We start from the raw sequence: 12677 nt of genomic DNA on the forward strand, positions 1-12677 counted from the left end.
CTTCTTCTTTCTCCACAAACTCACCGCTGCCCTTCTTCTCAGCAGCTGCCATCGTGTTCTCTGCATCTGGGAGCCTCAGGGCACGAGCAGGATTTTCCCAGGAGGGATGCATCAGGACTCCGTAAAAAGCCAGGCAAGTTGTCCTGGAACGCCTTCCATCCGCATGCCAAGAATGAATTCCGCAGGCAGGAGAGTGGCAGCCACCCTCCTCCAGCAGTCTGCATGCTTCGCACACAAGCCCGCTTCTTTGCGCCTTCCTTCTTCGCCTCTTGCAAGCCACCGCGGATCTCTGGCTGCCGGAGGCGAAGAAGCGGCTTCTTCGCGCACAGCTGAGTGGAGCGCCGCTTCTGCCGAAAGACGCCGGGAAGCGGCTCTTCCCTTCGGCCAGCTCCGGAGCGCCGCGTTCTGCCTCTCTAGTCGCCTAGATCTTAGCGAAAAGCTTTTCCACTCCATTTCTCAAGGCGAAAGTCTAGCAGCACTGCTCACTTCCCCCGATCTTGCCACGAAGTGGGATTTGCTGCACATTGCAAGGACACTGCACTTTCCTGGGCAAGCTGCAAACTTGCTGGCAGATGGCCGTGCTCTCTGCCCACTCCTGCCCAGCTCTGGGTAGTAGCGGTCACGCTGCAGCCTGGCGAAGGTAAGAAACCTGGAGAGCTGCCACGCTGCATTAGGGCAGCTGAGCGGCTGAAAAGCAGCAAAGCTGAACAGCCTGCCTCAGCTTCAGTACTCTGCGATTGACTGAAGTTGAAAAACGAAGCAGCAGAGCAGCTGGCTTCTGTGCGCACTGAAGGCACTTGCAAGAATCCAGCAGCTGCTTCTTCACAAGCACAGTCAGCTGCCTATCTTCTTCTTTCTCCACAAACTCACCGCTGCCCTTCTTCTCAGCAGCTGCCATCGTGTTCTCTGCATCTGGGAGCCTCAGGGCACGAGCAGGATTTTCCCAGGAGGGATGCATCAGGACTCCGTAAAAAGCCAGGCAAGTTGTCCTGGAACGCCTTCCATCCGCATGCCAAGAATGAATTCCGCAGGCAGGAGAGTGGCAGCCACCCTCCTCCAGCAGTCTGCACGCTTCGCACACAAGCCCGCTTCTTTGCGCCTTCCTTCTTCGCCTCTTGCAAGCCACCGCGGATCTCTGGCCGCCGGAGGCGAAGAAGCGGCTTCTTCGCGCACAGCTGAGTGGAGCGCCGCTTCTGCCGAAAGACGCCGGGAAGCGGCTCTTCCCTTCGGCCAGCTCCGGAGCGCCGCGTTCTGCCTCTCTAGTCGCCTAGATCTTAGCGAAAAGCTTTTCCACTCCATTTCTCAAGGCGAAAGTCTAGCAGCACTGCTCACTTCCCCCGATCTTGCCACGAAGTGGGATTTGCTGCACATTGCAAGGACACTGCACTTTCCTGGGCAAGCTGCAAACTTGCTGGCAGATGGCCGTGCTCTCTGCCCACTCCTGCCCAGCTCTGGGTAGTAGCGGTCACGCTGCAGCCTGGCGAAGGTAAGAAACCTGGAGAGCTGCCACGCTGCATTAGGGCAGCTGAGCGGCTGAAAAGCAGCAAAGCTGAACAGCCTGCCTCAGCTTCAGTACTCTGCGATTGACTGAAGTTGAAAAACGAAGCAGCAGAGCAGCTGGCTTCTGTGCGCACTGAAGGCACTTGCAAGAATCCAGCAGCTGCTTCTTCACAAGCACAGTCAGCTGCCTATCTTCTTCTTTCTTGACAAACTCACCGCTGCCCTTCTTCTCAGCAGCTGCCATCGTGTTCTCTGCATCTGGGAGCCTCAGGGCACGAGCAGGATTTTCCCAGGAGGGATGCATCAGGACTCCGTAAAAAGCCAGGCAAGTTGTCCTGGAACGCCTTCCATCCGCATGCCAAGAATGAATTCCGCAGGCAGGAGAGTGGCAGCCACCCTCCTCCAGCAGTCTGCACGCTTCGCACACAAGCCCGCTTCTTTGCGCCTTCCTTCTTCGCCTCTTGCAAGCCACCGCGGATCTCTGGCTGCCGGAGGCGAAGAAGCGGCTTCTTCGCGCACAGCTGAGTGGAGCGCCGCTTCTGCCGAAAGACGCCGGGAAGCGGCGCTTCCCTTCGGCCAGCTCCGGAGCGCCGCGTTCTGCCTCTCTAGTCGCCTAGATCTTAGCGAAAAGCTTTTCCACTCCATTTCTCAAGGCGAAAGTCTAGCAGCACTGCTCACTTCCCCCGATCTTGCCACGAAGTGGGATTTGCTGCACATTGCAAGGACACTGCACTTTCCTGGGCAAGCTGCAAACTTGCTGGCAGATGGCCGTGCTCTCTGCCCACTCCTGCCCAGCTCTGGGTAGTAGCGGTCACGCTGCAGCCTGGCGAAGGTAAGAAACCTGGAGAGCTGCCACGCTGCATTAGGGCAGCTGAGCGGCTGAAAAGCAGCAAAGCTGAACAGCCTGCCTCAGCTTCAGTACTCTGCGATTGACTGAAGTTGAAAAACGAAGCAGCAGAGCAGCTGGCTTCTGTGCGCACTGAAGGCACTTGCAAGAATCCAGCAGCTGCTTCTTCACAAGCACAGTCAGCTGCCTATCTTCTTCTTTCTCCACAAACTCACCGCTGCCCTTCTTCTCAGCAGCTGCCATCGTGTTCTCTGCATCTGGGAGCCTCAGGGCACGAGCAGGATTTTCCCAGGAGGGATGCATCAGGACTCCGTAAAAAGCCAGGCAAGTTGTCCTGGAACGCCTTCCATCCGCATGCCAAGAATGAATTCCGCAGGCAGGAGAGTGGCAGCCACCCTCCTCCAGCAGTCTGCACGCTTCGCACACAAGCCCGCTTCTTTGCCCCTTCCTTCTTCGCCTCTTGCAAGCCACCGCGGATCTCTGGCTGCCGGAGGCGAAGAAGCGGCTTCTTCGCGCACAGCTGAGTGGAGCGCCGCTTCTGCCGAAAGACGCCGGGAAGCGGCTCTTCCCTTCGGCCAGCTCCGGAGCGCCGCGTTCTGCCTCTCTAGTCGCCTAGATCTTAGCGAAAAGCTTTTCCACTCCATTTCTCAAGGCGAAAGTCTAGCAGCACTGCTCACTTCCCCCGATCTTGCCACGAAGTGGGATTTGCTGCACATTGCAAGGACACTGCACTTTCCTGGGCAAGCTGCAAACTTGCTGGCAGATGGCCGTGCTCTCTGCCCACTCCTGCCCAGCTCTGGGTAGTAGCGGTCACGCTGCAGCCTGGCGAAGGTAAGAAACCTGGAGAGCTGCCACGCTGCATTAGGGCAGCTGAGCGGCTGAAAAGCAGCAAAGCTGAACAGCCTGCCTCAGCTTCAGTACTCTGCGATTGACTGAAGTTGAAAAACGAAGCAGCAGAGCAGCTGGCTTCTGTGCGCACTGAAGGCACTTGCAAGAATCCAGCAGCTGCTTCTTCACAAGCACAGTCAGCTGCCTATCTTCTTCTTTCTCCACAAACTCACCGCTGCCCTTCTTCTCAGCAGCTGCCATCGTGTTCTCTGCATCTGGGAGCCTCAGGGCACGAGCAGGATTTTCCCAGGAGGGATGCATCAGGACTCCGTAAAAAGCCAGGCAAGTTGTCCTGGAACGCCTTCCATCCGCATGCCAAGAGTGAATTCCGCAGGCAGGAGAGTGGCAGCCACCCTCCTCCAGCAGTCTGCACGCTTCGCACACAAGCCCGCTTCTTTGCGCCTTCCTTCTTCGCCTCTTGCAAGCCACCGCGGATCTCTGGCTGCCGGAGGCGAAGAAGCGGCTTCTTCGCGCACAGCTGAGTGGAGCGCCGCTTCTGCCGAAAGACGCCGGGAAGCGGCTCTTCCCTTCGGCCAGCTCCGGAGCGCCGCGTTCTGCCTCTCTAGTCGCCTAGATCTTAGCGAAAAGCTTTTCCACTCCATTTCTCAAGGCGAAAGTCTAGCAGCACTGCTCACTTCCCCCGATCTTGCCACGAAGTGGGATTTGCTGCACATTGCAAGGACACTGCACTTTCCTGGGCAAGCTGCAAACTTGCTGGCAGATGGCCGTGCTCTCTGCCCACTCCTGCCCAGCTCTGGGTAGTAGCGGTCACGCTGCAGCCTGGCGAAGGTAAGAAACCTGGAGAGCTGCCACGCTGCATTAGGGCAGCTGAGCGGCTGAAAAGCAGCAAAGCTGAACAGCCTGCCTCAGCTTCAGTACTCTGCGATTGACTGAAGTTGAAAAACGAAGCAGCAGAGCAGCTGGCTTCTGTGCGCACTGAAGGCACTTGCAAGAATCCAGCAGCTGCTTCTTCACAAGCACAGTCAGCTGCCTATCTTCTTCTTTCTCCACAAACTCACCGCTGCCCTTCTTCTCAGCAGCTGCCATCGTGTTCTCTGCATCTGGGAGCCTCAGGGCACGAGCAGGATTTTCCCAGGAGGGATGCATCAGGACTCCGTAAAAAGCCAGGCAAGTTGTCCTGGAACGCCTTCCATCCGCATGCCAAGAATGAATTCCGCAGGCAGGAGAGTGGCAGCCACCCTCCTCCAGCAGTCTGCACGCTTCGCACACAAGCCCGCTTCTTTGCGCCTTCCTTCTTCGCCTCTTGCAAGCCACCGCGGATCTCTGGCTGCCGGAGGCGAAGAAGCGGCTTCTTCGCGCACAGCTGACTGGAGCGCCGCTTCTGCCGAAAGACGCCGGGAAGCGGCGCTTCCCTTCGGCCAGCTCCGGAGCGCCGCGTTCTGCCTCTCTAGTCGCCTAGATCTTAGCGAAAAGCTTTTCCACTCCATTTCTCAAGGCGAAAGTCTAGCAGCACTGCTCACTTCCCCCGATCTTGCCACGAAGTGGGATTTGCTGCACATTGCAAGGACACTGCACTTTCCTGGGCAAGCTGCAAACTTGCTGGCAGATGGCCGTGCTCTCTGCCCACTCCTGCCCAGCTCTGGGTAGTAGCGGTCACGCTGCAGCCTGGCGAAGGTAAGAAACCTGGAGAGCTGCCACGCTGCATTAGGGCAGCTGAGCGGCTGAAAAGCAGCAAAGCTGAACAGCCTGCCTCAGCTTCAGTACTCTGCGATTGACTGAAGTTGAAAAACGAAGCAGCAGAGCAGCTGGCTTCTGTGCGCACTGAAGGCACTTGCAAGAATCCAGCAGCTGCTTCTTCACAAGCACAGTCAGCTGCCTATCTTCTTCTTTCTTGACAAACTCACCGCTGCCCTTCTTCTCAGCAGCTGCCATCGTGTTCTCTGCATCTGGGAGCCTCAGGGCACGAGCAGGATTTTCCCAGGAGGGATGCATCAGGACTCCGTAAAAAGCCAGGCAAGTTGTCCTGGAACGCCTTCCATCCGCATGCCAAGAGTGAATTCCAGAGGCAGGAGAGTGGCAGCCACCCTCCTCCAGCAGTCTGCACGCTTCGCACACAAGCCCGCTTCTTTGCGCCTTCCTTCTTCGCCTCTTGCAAGCCACCGCGGATCTCTGGCTGCCGGAGGCGAAGAAGCGGCTTCTTCGCGCACAGCTGAGTGGAGCGCCGCTTCTGCCGAAAGACGCCGGGAAGCGGCTCTTCCCTTCGGCCAGCTCCGGAGCGCCGCGTTCTGCCGCTCTAGTCGCCTAGATCTTAGCGAAAAGCTTTTCCACTCCATTTCTCAAGGCGAAAGTCTAGCAGCACTGCTCACTTCCCCCGATCTTGCCACGAAGTGGGATTTGCTGCACATTGCAAGGACACTGCACTTTCCTGGGCAAGCTGCAAACTTGCTGGCAGATGGCCGTGCTCTCTGCCCACTCCTGCCCAGCTCTGGGTAGTAGCGGTCACGCTGCAGCCTGGCGAAGGTAAGAAACCTGGAGAGCTGCCACGCTGCATTAGGGCAGCTGAGCGGCTGAAAAGCAGCAAAGCTGAACAGCCTGCCTCAGCTTCAGTACTCTGCGATTGACTGAAGTTGAAAAACGAAGCAGCAGAGCAGCTGGCTTCTGTGCGCACTGAAGGCACTTGCAAGAATCCAGCAGCTGCTTCTTCACAAGCACAGTCAGCTGCCTATCTTCTTCTTTCTCCACAAACTCACCGCTGCCCTTCTTCTCAGCAGCTGCCATCGTGTTCTCTGCATCTGGGAGCCTCAGGGCACGAGCAGGATTTTCCCAGGAGGGATGCATCAGGACTCCGTAAAAAGCCAGGCAAGTTGTCCTGGAACGCCTTCCATCCGCATGCCAAGAGTGAATTCCAGAGGCAGGAGAGTGGCAGCCACCCTCCTCCAGCAGTCTGCACGCTTCGCACACAAGCCCGCTTCTTTGCGCCTTCCTTCTTCGCCTCTTGCAAGCCACCGCGGATCTCTGGCTGCCGGAGGCGAAGAAGCGGCTTCTTCGCGCACAGCTGAGTGGAGCGCCGCTTCTGCCGAAAGACGCCGGGAAGCGGCTCTTCCCTTCGGCCAGCTCCGGAGCGCCGCGTTCTGCCTCTCTAGTCGCCTAGATCTTAGCGAAAAGCTTTTCCACTCCATTTCTCAAGGCGAAAGTCTAGCAGCACTGCTCACTTCCCCCGATCTTGCCACGAAGTGGGATTTGCTGCACATTGCAAGGACACTGCACTTTCCTGGGCAAGCTGCAAACTTGCTGGCAGATGGCCGTGCTCTCTGCCCACTCCTGCCCAGCTCTGGGTAGTAGCGGTCACGCTGCAGCCTGGCGAAGGTAAGAAACCTGGAGAGCTGCCACGCTGCATTAGGGCAGCTGAGCGGCTGAAAAGCAGCAAAGCTGAACAGCCTGCCTCAGCTTCAGTACTCTGCGATTGACTGAAGTTGAAAAACGAAGCAGCAGAGCAGCTGGCTTCTGTGCGCACTGAAGGCACTTGCAAGAATCCAGCAGCTGCTTCTTCACAAGCACAGTCAGCTGCCTATCTTCTTCTTTCTCCACAAACTCACCGCTGCCCTTCTTCTCAGCAGCTGCCATCGTGTTCTCTGCATCTGGGAGCCTCAGGGCACGAGCAGGATTTTCCCAGGAGGGATGCATCAGGACTCCGTAAAAAGCCAGGCAAGTTGTCCTGGAACGCCTTCCATCCGCATGCCAAGAATGAATTCCGCAAGCAGGAGAGTGGCAGCCACCCTCCTCCAGCAGTCTGCACGCTTCGCACACAAGCCCGCTTCTTTGCGCCTTCCTTCTTCGCCTCTTGCAAGCCACCGCGGATCTCTGGCTGCCGGAGGCGAAGAAGCGGCTTCTTCGCGCACAGCTGAGTGGAGCGCCGCTTCTGCCGAAAGACGCCGGGAAGCGGCTCTTCCCTTCGGCCAGCTCCGGAGCGCCGCGTTCTGCCTCTCTAGTCGCCTAGATCTTAGCGAAAAGCTTTTCCACTCCATTTCTCAAGGCGAAAGTCTAGCAGCACTGCTCACTTCCCCCGATCTTGCCACGAAGTGGGATTTGCTGCACATTGCAAGGACACTGCACTTTCCTGGGCAAGCTGCAAACTTGCTGGCAGATGGCCGTGCTCTCTGCCCACTCCTGCCCAGCTCTGGGTAGTAGCGGTCACGCTGCAGCCTGGCGAAGGTAAGAAACCTGGAGAGCTGCCACGCTGCATTAGGGCAGCTGAGCGGCTGAAAAGCAGCAAAGCTGAACAGCCTGCCTCAGCTTCAGTACTCTGCGATTGACTGAAGTTGAAAAACGAAGCAGCAGAGCAGCTGGCTTCTGTGCGCACTGAAGGCACTTGCAAGAATCCAGCAGCTGCTTCTTCACAAGCACAGTCAGCTGCCTATCTTCTTCTTTCTCCACAAACTCACCGCTGCCCTTCTTCTCAGCAGCTGCCATCGTGTTCTCTGCATCTGGGAGCCTCAGGGCACGAGCAGGATTTTCCCAGGAGGGATGCATCAGGACTCCGTAAAAAGCCAGGCAAGTTGTCCTGGAACGCCTTCCATCCGCATGCCAAGAATGAATTCCAGAGGCAGGAGAGTGGCAGCCACCCTCCTCCAGCAGTCTGCACGCTTCGCACACAAGCCCGCTTCTTTGCGCCTTCCTTCTTCGCCTCTTGCAAGCCACCGCGGATCTCTGGCTGCCGGAGGCGAAGAAGCGGCTTCTTCGCGCACAGCTGAGTGGAGCGCCGCTTCTGCCGAAAGACGCCGGGAAGCGGCTCTTCCCTTCGGCCAGCTCCGGAGCGCCGCGTTCTGCCTCTCTAGTCGCCTAGATCTTAGCGAAAAGCTTTTCCACTCCATTTCTCAAGGCGAAAGTCTAGCAGCACTGCTCACTTCCCCCGATCTTGCCACGAAGTGGGATTTGCTGCACATTGCAAGGACACTGCACTTTCCTGGGCAAGCTGCAAACTTGCTGGCAGATGGCCGTGCTCTCTGCCCACTCCTGCCCAGCTCTGGGTAGTAGCGGTCACGCTGCAGCCTGGCGAAGGTAAGAAACCTGGAGAGCTGCCACGCTGCATTAGGGCAGCTGAGCGGCTGAAAAGCAGCAAAGCTGAACAGCCTGCCTCAGCTTCAGTACTCTGCGATTGACTGAAGTTGAAAAACGAAGCAGCAGAGCAGCTGGCTTCTGTGCGCACTGAAGGCACTTGCAAGAATCCAGCAGCTGCTTCTTCACAAGCACAGTCAGCTGCCTATCTTCTTCTTTCTCCACAAACTCACCGCTGCCCTTCTTCTCAGCAGCTGCCATCGTGTTCTCTGCATCTGGGAGCCTCAGGGCACGAGCAGGATTTTCCCAGGAGGGATGCATCAGGACTCCGTAAAAAGCCAGGCAAGTTGTCCTGGAACGCCTTCCATCCGCATGCCAAGAATGAATTCCGCAGGCAGGAGAGTGGCAGCCACCCTCCTCCAGCAGTCTGCACGCTTCGCACACAAGCCCGCTTCTTTGCGCCTTCCTTCTTCGCCTCTTGCAAGCCACCGCGGATCTCTGGCTGCCGGAGGCGAAGAAGCGGCTTCTTCGCGCACAGCTGAGTGGAGCGCCGCTTCTGCCGAAAGACGCCGGGAAGCGGCTCTTCCCTTCGGCCAGCTCCGGAGCGCCGCGTTCTGCCTCTCTAGTCGCCTAGATCTTAGCGAAAAGCTTTTCCACTCCATTTCTCAAGGCGAAAGTCTAGCAGCACTGCTCACTTCCCCCGATCTTGCCACGAAGTGGGATTTGCTGCACATTGCAAGGACACTGCACTTTCCTGGGCAAGCTGCAAACTTGCTGGCAGATGGCCGTGCTCTCTGCCCACTCCTGCCCAGCTCTGGGTAGTAGCGGTCACGCTGCAGCCTGGCGAAGGTAAGAAACCTGGAGAGCTGCCACGCTGCATTAGGGCAGCTGAGCGGCTGAAAAGCAGCAAAGCTGAACAGCCTGCCTCAGCTTCAGTACTCTGCAATTGACTGAAGTTGAAAAACGAAGCAGCAGAGCAGCTGGCTTCTGTGCGCACTGAAGGCACTTGCAAGAATCCAGCAGCTGCTTCTTCACAAGCACAGTCAGCTGCCTATCTTCTTCTTTCTCCACAAACTCACCGCTGCCCTTCTTCTCAGCAGCTGCCATCGTGTTCTCTGCATCTGGGAGCCTCAGGGCACGAGCAGGATTTTCCCAGGAGGGATGCATCAGGACTCCGTAAAAAGCCAGGCAAGTTGTCCTGGAACGCCTTCCATCCGCATGCCAAGAGTGAATTCCAGAGGCAGGAGAGTGGCAGCCACCCTCCTCCAGCAGTCTGCACGCTTCGCACACAAGCCCGCTTCTTTGCGCCTTCCTTCTTCGCCTCTTGCAAGCCACCGCGGATCTCTGGCTGCCGGAGGCGAAGAAGCGGCTTCTTCGCGCACAGCTGAGTGGAGCGCCGCTTCTGCCGAAAGACGCCGGGAAGCGGCTCTTCCCTTCGGCCACCTCCGGAGCGCCGCGTTCTGCCTCTCTAGTCGCCTAGATCTTAGCGAAAAGCTTTTCCACTCCATTTCTCAAGGCGAAAGTCTAGCAGCACTGCTCACTTCCCCCGATCTTGCCACGAGGTGGGATTTGCTGCACATTGCAAGGACACTGCACTTTCCTGGGCAAGCTGCAAACTTGCTGGCAGATGGCCGTGCTCTCTGCCCACTCCTGCCCAGCTCTGGGTAGTAGCGGTCACGCTGCAGCCTGGCGAAGGTAAGAAACCTGGAGAGCTGCCACGCTGCATTAGGGCAGCTGAGCGGCTGAAAAGCAGCAAAGCTGAACAGCCTGCCTCAGCTTCAGTACTCTGCGATTGACTGTAGTTGAAAAACGAAGCAGCAGAGCAGCTGGCTTCTGTGCGCACTGAAGGCACTTGCAAGAATCCAGCAGCTGCTTCTTCACAAGCACAGTCAGCTGCCTATCTTCTTCTTTCTCCACAAACTCACCGCTGCCCTTCTTCTCAGCAGCTGCCATCGTGTTCTCTGCATCTGGGAGCCTCAGGGCACGAGCAGGATTTTCCCAGGAGGGATGCATCAGGACTCCGTAAAAAGCCAGGCAAGTTGTCCTGGAACGCCTTCCATCCGCATGCCAAGAATGAATTCCAGAGGCAGGAGAGTGGCAGCCACCCTCCTCCAGCAGTCTGCACGCTTCGCACACAAGCCCGCTTCTTTGCGCCTTCCTTCTTCGCCTCTTGCAAGCCACCGCGGATCTCTGGCTGCCGGAGGCGAAGAAGCGGCTTCTTCGCGCACAGCTGACTGGAGCGCCGCTTCTGCCGAAAGACGCCGGGAAGCGGCTCTTCCCTTCGGCCACCTCCGGAGCGCCGCGTTCTGCCTCTCTAGTCGCCTAGATCTTAGCGAAAAGCTTTTCCACTCCATTTCTCAAGGCGAAAGTCTAGCAGCACTGCTCACTTCCCCCGATCTTGCCACGAAGTGGGATTTGCTGCACATTGCAAGGACACTGCACTTTCCTGGGCAAGCTGCAAACTTGCTGGCAGATGGCCGTGCTCTCTGCCCACTCCTGCCCAGCTCTGGGTAGTAGCGGTCACGCTGCAGCCTGGCGAAGGTAAGAAACCTGGAGAGCTGCCACGCTGCATTAGGGCAGCTGAGCGGCTGAAAAGCAGCAAAGCTGAACAGCCTGCCTCAGCTTCAGTACTCTGCGATTGACTGAAGTTGAAAAACGAAGCAGCAGAGCAGCTGGCTTCTGTGCGCACTGAAGGCACTTGCAAGAATCCAGCAGCTGCTTCTTCACAAGCACAGTCAGCTGCCTATCTTCTTCTTTCTCCACAAACTCACCGCTGCCCTTCTTCTCAGCAGCTGCCATCGTGTTCTCTGCATCTGGGAGCCTCAGGGCACGAGCAGGATTTTCCCAGGAGGGATGCATCAGGACTCCGTAAAAAGCCAGGCAAGTTGTCCTGGAACGCCTTCCATCCGCATGCCAAGAGTGAATTCCAGAGGCAGGAGAGTGGCAGCCACCCTCCTCCAGCAGTCTGCACGCTTCGCACACAAGCCCGCTTCTTTGCGCCTTCCTTCTTCGCCTCTTGCAAGCCACCGCGGATCTCTGGCTGCCGGAGGCGAAGAAGCGGCTTCTTCGCGCACAGCTGAGTGGAGCGCCGCTTCTGCCGAAAGACGCCGGGAAGCGGCTCTTCCCTTCGGCCAGCTCCGGAGCGCCGCGTTCTGCCTCTCTAGTCGCCTAGATCTTAGCGAAAAGCTTTTCCACTCCATTTCTCAAGGCGAAAGTCTAGCAGCACTGCTCACTTCCCCCGATCTTGCCACGAAGTGGGATTTGCTGCACATTGCAAGGACACTGCACTTTCCTGGGCAAGCTGCAAACTTGCTGGCAGATGGCCGTGCTCTCTGCCCACTCCTGCCCAGCTCTGGGTAGTAGCGGTCACGCTGCAGCCTGGCGAAGGTAAGAAACCTGGAGAGCTGCCACGCTGCATTAGGGCAGCTGAGCGGCTGAAAAGCAGCAAAGCTGAACAGCCTGCCTCAGCTTCAGTACTCTGCAATTGACTGAAGTTGAAAAACGAAGCAGCAGAGCAGCTGGCTTCTGTGCGCACTGAAGGCACTTGCAAGAATCCAGCAGCTGCTTCTTCACAAGCACAGTCAGCTGCCTATCTTCTTCTTTCTCCACAAACTCACCGCTGCCCTTCTTCTCAGCAGCTGCCATCGTGTTCTCTGCATCTGGGAGCCTCAGGGCACGAGCAGGATTTTCCCAGGAGGGATGCATCAGGACTCCGTAAAAAGCCAGGCAAGTTGTCCTGGAACGCCTTCCATCCGCATGCCAAGAGTGAATTCCAGAGGCAGGAGAGTGGCAGCCACCCTCCTCCAGCAGTCTGCACGCTTCGCACACAAGCCCGCTTCTTTGCGCCTTCCTTCTTCGCCTCTTGCAAGCCACCGCGGATCTCTGGCTGCCGGAGGCGAAGAAGCGGCTTCTTCGCGCACAGCTGAGTGGAGCGCCGCTTCTGCCGAAAGACGCCGGGAAGCGGCTCTTCCCTTCGGCCACCTCCGGAGCGCCGCGTTCTGCCTCTCTAGTCGCCTAGATCTTAGCGAAAAGCTTTTCCACTCCATTTCTCAAGGCGAAAGTCTAGCAGCACTGCTCACTTCCCCCGATCTTGCCACGAAGTGGGATTTGCTGCACATTGCAAGGACACTGCACTTTCCTGGGCAAGCTGCAAACTTGCTGGCAGATGGCCGTGCTCTCTGCCCACTCCTGCCCAGCTCTGGGTAGTAGCGGTCACGCTGCAGCCTGGCGAAGGTAAGAAACCTGGAGAGCTGCCACGCTGCATTAGGGCAGCTGAGCGGCTGAAAAGCAGCAAAGCTGAACAGCCTGCCTCAGCTTCAGTACTCTGCGATTGACTGAAGTTGAAAAACGAAGCAGCAGAGCAGCTGGCTTCTGTGCGCACTGAAGGCACTTGCAAGAATCCAGCAGCTGCTTCTTCACAAGCACA

Source organism: Vidua macroura, chromosome 4 (assembly GCF_024509145.1).
Source record: "Vidua macroura isolate BioBank_ID:100142 chromosome 4, ASM2450914v1, whole genome shotgun sequence".
NCBI classification, from domain to species: Eukaryota; Metazoa; Chordata; class Aves; order Passeriformes; family Viduidae; genus Vidua; species Vidua macroura.